This window comes from Falco rusticolus, chromosome 2 (genome assembly GCF_015220075.1).
Source record: "Falco rusticolus isolate bFalRus1 chromosome 2, bFalRus1.pri, whole genome shotgun sequence".
Lineage (NCBI taxonomy): Eukaryota > Metazoa > Chordata > Aves > Falconiformes > Falconidae > Falco > Falco rusticolus.
Window position 1 is genome coordinate 17,895,567 of NC_051188.1, and position 9,480 is coordinate 17,905,046.

General features: G+C 50.2%; 1 long non-coding RNA gene across 2 annotated transcripts; it reads right to left on the reverse strand.

Moving 5' to 3' along the window:
• Window positions 1–1,785: 1,785 nt before the first annotated feature.
• Window positions 1,786–3,956, reverse strand: LOC119143576. Of its 2 annotated transcripts, none has more exons than XR_005102743.1 (4): window positions 3,820–3,956; window positions 2,537–2,841; window positions 2,047–2,151; window positions 1,786–1,948 (listed from the first exon to the last, which is right to left on the reverse strand). It is a non-coding gene; the product is annotated as an uncharacterized LOC119143576 (long non-coding RNA). The 2 variants fall into 2 exon arrangements; XR_005102742.1 differs by having other exon boundaries at window positions 2,719–2,841; window positions 3,820–3,944.
• Window positions 3,957–9,480: the final 5,524 nt, after the last annotated feature.

Below are 9,480 nucleotides of genomic sequence, written 5' to 3' on the forward strand. Positions count from 1 at the left end.
TTTCCCTATTTTTTTTAAGCATTTTTTTATTTCCCTGTTTGTGTATAGTTTTCTATATCTATCTAGATATAAACCACCAACACAAAGCAACCAGAACGTTTTGAGAAACTGTTAAGAGTTAACTTCTACATTTAATTCCAGTAACAATCTAGAGGTGTCCATTCAGCTGTTTGCTTAGTTCCAAGCCTTCATTGTGTGCTTCCAGGTTCTTTGAGAAGCAGCAGTAACAGTCGATTTAAAGTGAAACTTTGCTCTACGCAACTTCCACTTCCATGCTTTAGAATGGAGGCACAGCTGAACACTCGCCCAAGGGCAAGATTTCAAGAGCTTTTAAGTAGGTTTTATCTTCTCATTTTAGGAGAGAAAATGTTTCTTAACAGCTTACATATAGAATTTACAAGTTAAACACAATTTCTCATGCTCGTTTATTTGATTAGAAGTTTCTGAAAAATATTTTCATAACACTTCCATAGCTTATTGCATGTTCTTATAAATAATCATAAACCTGTATGTTGACCTCTGTAGGAAATGCACCGATAACAAGTTTAACATTTTGTGAACCCGACTGAAATGTACAAACGTGCACATAAAAGAAGGCTAAAATTCGTAATTAAGTAATGAGACAGAAAATAAAAGAAAAAGGGATGACAATTCCATAACATGGTAAAGCAACCTTTTACAAAAAAAACCCAAACCAGCAAAGAAACAAAACCAAAAACCACAAACAGGGGTGAATTGTAGAGAACAGAGACAGTGGGTTGTTTCGACATCGATAATGTGCAGCTGAGAACCTGCAGCAAAGAGTCACATAACTTTGAGGGAGCACGAGAAGAAACCAGGATGAGACAGAAAGAAAGGAGGAATGTGATCTCACCTGTAGAAGGCAAGTGAACAGCAGAGAGTGGCCTGTCACAGCACTCTCCAAACGAGCCAGCTGCAACCAGGTCTTTTACCATCACACTCTCCATGGCAGTCCCTCTGCTGCCTTCTAGTCTCGCCTCATCCAGGGCACGCTCACCCTCTCTGCTTCTTCCTCCCCTCTCTTCCTCGGCTGCCCAACCGCTTCACAGAACCAGCCACAGCTGCACCTTGTCTACACCAGCCAACCCACCGCCCCTGAAGCCAGCCCACAGCTGTACATTGTCAGTGCTGATTAACCCAGCTTCGTTCCTCTGCAGCAGCCTACAGTGCACAGCGCTAAGGAATGTGTTGTATGAACCTTTCGGGCCATTCCGCGTCGATTCACAGTCAGTTACAAAAACTGAACGACATGTCACAGGGCTTACAGCAGGAACTATTGGGAGATTGGTTGCAGAATCTTTTAAAGTCTTGGGGAACCACCAGATGGTTGCAGGAGTTTACAACACGCGGAGGAATATTGCTATTGGTAATTGTAGTTTTATTGACCATTTTTCCCTGTATGCCAAACTGTGTAAGATCTATGATTCAAAAGTAGTTTAACCTCTAATGTTGTTTCTGTTCAAAATAAAGACGGGGGAATTGTAGAGAGCTTTATGGCCAGTGCTGGAGGCCACGATGCCTGTGAAGGGCCTTGAAGGCTAAAGAAGAGAGAAAGTAAGATAAGGTTGGCTGAACGCCTGGAAGGAAGACGGATAATGAAGCAAGGCCAGAGCAGATGCGCGATGCCACATCTCGGCGGCTGGCTGAGAACATGAAACCCGCAGAGATAAGAAAGAAGAGAGAAAAAAAATGCAAGAAGTTCAGTGCATTTGCAGCTTAGTAATAAACCAATTATACGTGGCCAAGAAGTGCGTGAACAGTATTGATTAACCAAGGATATTTTAGTATGGGGCGCGTGAACAGCAAACGAGGATATTATAAGCGTGGGTTCTGGACTAATAAAAGGTCTTCTGGTCGAACTCAGGAGTCCACGTCATCATCTCCGCAGGCCACATGCTCCTCCTTCTCGTCTGCCATTTGCATGGACCTGCAAGGCCACACCATAAAAGTTAAAAAAACGTTCATGGTGCATTCACTCCTGCCTGTGTTTGTCTAAAGCAGCTGTGATGCTGCCCCTGGTGTTACCTGTTCAGAGAGCTGCTGCACCTACTGCTGCCAAATGCTCCACACCTTCACTTTCTCTACATACTGCTCTCTTTCTGCCTGGAGCTGGTGAACGGACTCAGAGAGCTGTTCAAAACAAAATTAAACACAAAGAAAATCGTATTGGCTAAATAAATTTGGCAGCGACTGCTTCAGGGATAAAGCCTGAAGAAACCAGTGTTAACGCAAAGCTCAGGCTGCATTCTTCTGCCACGCAAGTTTCTTTACAGACATGAAGATTTGAATGTCATTTCGTACAACCCCTGAGCAACCTGGGTTTCCAGGCCTGCCTTCTCCTCCAGTGCCACCTGCAACTGCTGCTTTGCATCCAGACTCCCTGCCTGATTTGACAACTGCCAAGAAAAATCAAAAAGTTATGGCAAAATGTTAACACTCCACTTCTGCATAGCCTTTCCCCTGATAGTAACCTCCCACACGATCCATGTTGCAACCTTAAAGTGCTCCAACTCACGGTGATGTCCAGTAGCGGTAGCTGCTAACTATTGTGGCACGCTCCGCGTGCTGGCGATACAGGCAGCTGCGCCAGTCATCTATTACACCCGCATAACCATCTCCCGGCGCTAGTCACGCTGTTCAGAAAACCAAAGAGCAAGGAGGTAGCAAATGAGCTGGGACAAAGACCGAGGCACTCACATTCTCTGGAGGCTGCTGGTCATCGCCCGTGGGAGTCTCGGGCCGACCGTCGTCTTTAGTTTTGCGTTTTTTCTTAGTTCCTGAAGCTGCTCCAGGGCTCTTCTTCTGCTAATACTCCTTCAGCTGTGAAAAATAATAATAATGATCTGAAATCCAAACAGAATATGCCTTCCGTGAGAATGATGTCAACCCCCCAGCCCCAACTCCACTGGCTAAAAAGACCAAGAGAAATGCTCTTCAATGAGTTTGTCGCTCCGGGGGAAGAAAAATAAAAATCAAAACACGTCCAGAAAAGGCTAACGTAAGATCTAATGTGATGAGTGTTCAACTTTTGTATACAGCTAAGAGTTTTTGGGAAACGACTTGATACTCCGTCCTGCAACTACAAGGAGATGAAAAGAAGTATCTTGGGGTGGGGTTTTTTTAGGGTTATAACTAAGAGCATTAAGGAAAAATGAATAAAGGGCAATTAAATCTGAATGTTAAGTGAAACATCAACACCTGACAGTAAGATCTCCCCCTCTGTGAAAGATTTTGAGAAGGAAAATTACAATCCTTACAAACGCCACGTTAATACAAGCAGCGTAGTCACTGTGAACTAAGGGGAGAAGCAACCTACAACGGATTTTTCAATCGCACCCGCTTCACCCAGGAGAAGCTAGTCCGATAAGCCATTCGCTTGAATTCGGCTGGGACTTCCGAGCCGAATCGTTTGTGCTCCAGCAGGGTGAAGCCCCCAGGCAAGCGAGCCCCTGGCAGTTCGGTCAACTGCCCGTTTCCCCAGCCCGCAGCCCGCCCTCCGGCCCCCCGCCGGGCCGGGCCGGGCCGCGCCTCGGCCTCCAGGTGGGGAAAGAAGGACCCGTTATTGGCAGAATGCCAAAACGGAAGCCTGAACCGCTCCAGGACACTTTCCCCTCCCCAGGACTTTCACATACGCCGCCGGGCGGCCTGGGAGAAAACCAAGGGCGGGGAACTAAGTAAAATGAGACCAAAAAAACCCCAAAAAGGGTGTGGGGGAGGCCAGGGGGAGGGAAAACCGCCAAACCGAACCCGGCAGACCCACGGCACCGCCGGCCCGCCCCGGCCCCCGCCGCCCCTCACCTTCTTCTTGCCCACCGCCAGCCAGCTCTGCCGCTGCCGTCCGCCACGCCCGCCCCGCGCCTGGGCCGCCTTAGCTTCGCCCACCAGCGGCGCCAGCAGCCAGGGATCGCCCAGCCGGCGCGGCCGCCCTGGAGGCCCGGCCCATCGCCGTGCCGCGACGTGCTCGGCCCATCGCCGGGCCCCGCCTCGTGGCCGGGCTCCGGCGGCTTCGGCTCCTGGCCCGGCTGCGGCTCGTCGCCGGGCTCCGGCGGCTTCGGCTCCTGGCCCGGCTGCGGCTCGTCGCCGGGCTCCGGCGGCTTCGGCTCCTGGCCCGGCTGCGGCTCGTCGCCGGGCTCCGGCGGCTTCGGCTCCTGGCCCGGCTGCGGCTCGTCGCCGGGCTCCGGCGGCTTCGGCTCCTGGCCCGGCTGCGGCTCGTCGCCGGGCTCCGGCGGCTTCGGCTCCTGGCCCGGCTGCGGCTCGTCGCCGGGCTCCGGCGGCTTCGGCTCCTGGCCCGGCTGCGGCGGCTCGATCTCGTCGCCGGGCTCCGGCCCATCTCCGTGCCCCGCCGGGTCCGGCAGGTCTGCTTTTCCCTCCTTCTCCTCAGGAGCAGGTGCCACCTTGCAGTGCCTGCTCCCCATGTTGGAGCCCGCACCGCCCGCTGCTCGGGTGACAGCCCGCACCGCCCGCTGCTCGGGTGACACCTGGCTGCCCGGCGTGCCCCACCCAGAGCTCACCTGCAGCTTCCCGGAGACGTTTGTTCCCCGGCGCTGACGGCACAGTGGGCCCTGTCGCTGGGAGACTCCACTTCCCAGCGTGCCCCGCGGCGCGCCCGCCGCTCCCGGCCGCCCCCGCGCGCACCCGGCCGGCCCGGCGGGAGGCGGCAGCCCTGGCCGAGCGGGTCCCGCCGAGCGCGGGTTGCAGCCCGGGCCGCCCCGGCGAATGAAGAGACGGGACGCAGCTTGATGCAAGCAAACGTCAATTTATTGTACAGAAGCACGAGTTTTTATACACTTTCAGAAGCTGCGCGTTTTAAACAGATTGGTTCTTGAAGCTAAGCATTGCATACTAGGCAATCCCTGATTGGTGGTTAACTACCAGCAATTAACCGCAAGGTGTTACCTTTCCTTGGCGCCATCCTTGGCGCCATCCGTCTCCCAGTCCCCTGTGCTCTGCAAACATGCCCCATCATGTTAATTGTTGTCTAGACAAGCTCGAGCACATTCCCCTCAGCTAACTGATTGCCACGCGTGGTCCTAGTTTGCAGCCCGCTCCTGCAGGCCGCTCCGGCGAGCCCGCCCGCCCCGCCGCGGCCTGGGCCTGATTTAAAGAACGTAATCAAAATTTCTTATAGACTAAGTATCCTTTATTGGCAGCGCTGGATGCACGGGGGATCCTTCCACCTAAGGTGCATGTCTAAATTAACTAACTATTTTATATTTATACCATAAAACAATGACTATTCAATTAACGTCTATACATAGTCATTACCTAAACCTGCCTTTTCTCGCTTCGTGTGTTAATTAGCTTATCAGTCTTTTGTGCTTTGATGTGAGTAAGCTTTAAATAATATAGTCAAGTTTGTATTCATAAACCAGTATTCATTTTAATGTGAATCAGTGAGCCTGTAATTGTGTAGCAACAAAGGGGTTAAAATGTCTGAAAGATTATATAGACTATTTTGGCGAGGAAATTGCGAAATGTCTGCAAAGCAAGCTGTCCTCCTTATCTGCAAAGCAAGCTGTTCTACCAAGGAGATAACGGGACCTCTTCAAAACAGGATGTCCTTGAGTAGAATTATGAGGGATAATGTAAAAACACTGGGAAAGATTTCAACAAGTCTGCCAACTCATCACTTTTGAGACCTAAGGTGAAAAGTACACCATGAGGAAGACCTTCGGCCTTCCTTCCACAGACCACTGCCCACATTCTAAAGACCCCGGCCCACAATTTTCGGAAGAATCTGCACAAGCGTAAAAGACTGATAAGCTAATTAGCATACGAAGCAAGAGTAGGCGGGTTCAAGTAATGAATATGTATAGGCGTTAATTGTATATTCATTGCTTTATTATATAAATACAAGGTAATCTGCCCCTCCGGGTGTGTACGATCTCCGTACACCCGGCGCTGCCAATAAAGAATATTTAGTCACTACAAATCTGGTTTTGACCTGTGAATCAGCTTGTGCAAATTCTTCCAAGAGTTGTGGGCAGGGGTCCTCGGGACGTGGGAGTTGGTCTTTGGGAGGAAGGCCTTAGCTCTTCCTCAGGGTGTACCTTTCACGTTTTACCAGAAAATGCTGAGCTGGCCCAGTTTGCTGTTTTCCAAACCTGCAGAACCAGTTTCAACCAATTCTCGCTTTATTTGTCTTTCCCCCCACTGGGGTATTTTAGCTTAAGTTTGAACATAACAGAAGGACAACAGATAACAGGTTGTTAGCTTAGGTTTCAACAAAGGTAGAAGGATAACAGGATAGCATTACAAGAATACACTGGAGGATGTCATATATATTATATTCATTACGTTTTAACTACAAGATTTATTCTATCCTACAGCGAATTCATACAATATCAGCACAGGTGTAGGTGAGCTCAACCAGAATGTGAATATGGAGCCTTCTGACAAGGACGTGCTAACTGCAAAACGAAAAATAAACACCAACAAAAAAACCCCACCAAACTGCTGAAGAAGTAAGACTCAAGGGTACTAGGGTATGAGGTAATCGTGGTAGTGGGAGATCGCGACCTCCTACTGAAACGGCCCCCCCCGAGGGAGGCGGATCCCCGCTCGGGGAGCTGTACCTTTAAACCGAAGTGAGAAAGAAACTAACCAGTAACCCGTCAGGAGGCGCAGACTGGGCGGAACAAACCAGCCGAGCTTTATAAATGTGCGCTGTGGGCTGAGAGAGGCGTGCGCGTTAGGAGGGGTGCTGGCCCTTGCACGCGGCGCTGCAGCAAACATCCCTGCTGTGTAACCTTCCACGGGTGGCGAGGTTTGATTCCGTCGCTTTGGCACCTCAGGTGGGACCTTTTCTGTCCGGCTGTGGGACCTGCTGAGCACGGGGCTTTTCTGGGCGCCCCCGAGATTTCTCGGGAGGACTCCCCTGGGCACCCAGATCACCGCAGGGACCATCGGCGGGCCGGGTGTGTTGCAGTTGGGTTGGGGATAGCTGTAAGCCGTGAGGAGATGTCCTAGGCGAGGTAGAGCGCTGGTGCTGGCCCCTGGAGAGGCTGGGGATGGGAGTTTGGGCACTCTCCTCGCTGCGGTAGAGGGAGGGGGCCCGAGGGGTAACGGGTTTTCTCCGGAGCGGTGCGGTTTGGCCATTTTGTCATCCGTTGTAAGACTTGGTCCCATACGTGGCATTCTGATTCACGTTGATCACGTTAAAAGACCTCTGGCGAACGGTTAATGGTTTATGATTTCTGTAAGTGACTCGAAGTCGGTATTTTGGAACGGGTGAATGAATGGCCGAAACGGCCCTTTGTGTGAGTGGCTGAGACGTGCGGCTGCTAGCGACGCGAGTGCGGAGTCGCGATCCGCGGTTGTTACCCCCGCCGGGACAGGGACAAGGTGAGGCTGCTGCGGGCGGTGAGTAGGTGCGGGCGGTGAGTAGGTGAGGCGCAGCCCCGCGGAGCGGGTGTGCAGCTCCGACCCGCCGTCTCGGGTCCTCCACGGGGAGAGCGGCCGAGACGAGCGAAGCGTGTGACAGACCCCGGAACAGCGTTAACGTGAATCAAACACCGCTTTTTGGTGTTCTAGACGTGGTCCTCGAGACTTTTCGTGTAACCCGGTGTTTGCTTTTGGCTGTTTTAATTGTAAACCAAGATGTTTGGGTAGAATTTGGGAAGGATTTTTGGTATATGCGATGTCAGGGAAACTGCTCTGACTGGGATAGCGAGCGCTCGGGCGAGCTTGAGCAGCTGATGTGGGGCATTTAGGAAGTGTAAAGAACCGGTAGGAAAGTGCGGAGGGAGTGCAGGGCAGGCATAGCGCAGCCCCTCCGCTGGAACACACACGGCGCTTGCCCGGTTTGTCACCACTGTTGTCTGTCTGTTCCTGCTAAGTGCGTAAAAATGGTGTAAGTACGTTATTTCTCCAAACGGGAGGCAGGAGTTTTATCTTGGGAATTGTCTCGAATTCAGGTACGTTTGCTGTGGGGCGAGCACGCCACCTCCTGCCTTGGATAAGGCGCTGTGGTCGGTTTAATTGAGCCGTCTCCTTTAATTAGCCAAGGCGACGAAGAAAGGAAGTTTTGCAGGGCACGACAAAGACGGTAATTTCCAAACAACTATTATGGGAGGTAAACAGAGCCGTGGAATAGTGAAAAAGAGCCCTTTGGGCTGCGTTCTGGCACATTGGAAGGAAATAGGAGGACCATCAGATGGGAGTGTGAATAAGAAAACTTTGATAAAGTATTGTAATCATTGGTGGCCTTTATACAAACTGGATGATGGAGAAAAATGGTCCTTTAACGGGACACTGAATTATAATACCTTAGTACAATTAATGTTGTTTTTAAGGAGGGAGGAAAAGTGGGATGAAGTAGCATATGCTGACATGTTCTTTACTGTCCGAAATCACCCTGAATACCAAATAAACTGTGGACTAATAACACCACAGGACCCAATGGTCTTTGCTTCAGAGAAAGAGAGTAAGAAAGGTGGAAAAGAAAAGTTGAGATGTTGTTCGGCTTGTAGCATAGGGCACAGGTGTACAAAGTTGGAGAAAACAAAGAATCCTGGGGTGGAAGACCTGCCAGAGTGTTATAAACTGCCAGTACAGGCACAACAGAGAGAAAGTGATGACTCTGATTTGGGTATCCCTCCGAATAGGCCAGTATCCTCTCACACCAAAAGTAAAAGAGAACATGTGGCGACACAAACACCCTTAGGAGAAGCAGTGGGACCATATAGGCGTCCCATCTTGATAAGGGTTCCCTTATCTTTGTCTGATCTTACAGTATGGGAAAAGATGGCAGAAAACTACCGAAATGATCCTGTAGGTGTGAGTAAATGTTTGAACTTTCTGATAAAACAGCATGATCTTGATTGGAATGATATTCAATTATTACTACACTGTATGACAGAAACTGAGAGGCAGCTAATACTAAAAAAGGCTGAAGACCTGGCCAGTGGTCAACTTAAGAGCAGGGGAGAGGATGTAAAAGAACACTTTCCCTTACAAGATCCACATTGGGACTGCAACAACAGGGACCACAGAGAATTGCTAAATGCCTACAGAGACTGGGTTGTAAAGGGAATGGAGCAGGCTATCCCAAAAACAATTAATTGGTTAGCCTTGCATGCAGTTAAACAAGGTCCGGAGGAAACCCCCTCGGAATTCTTAGACAGATTACGGGATGCTATGAGGAATACTTCTCTAGACCCGTGGTCAGAGATAGGAATTCAACAGCTAGTGTCTCTATTCGTTGCACAGTCAGCAACCGATATCCAGAGAAACTTTAAAAAACTGGGGCCAGCAAAAAGTAGAGATTTGGAAACTTTACTAGAGGAGGCATGGAGAACATTTAACAATAGGGAAAAGCAGGACCAAATAAAAACAGTGCAAATGTGGAGAGCAGTGTTACAGGAAATCAAAGGGGTTAGGGAATTTAGGAAACCTTTGGAAAGGGACCAATGTGCGTGGTGTAAACGGAGGGGACATTGGAAAAACGAGTGTCCAGAG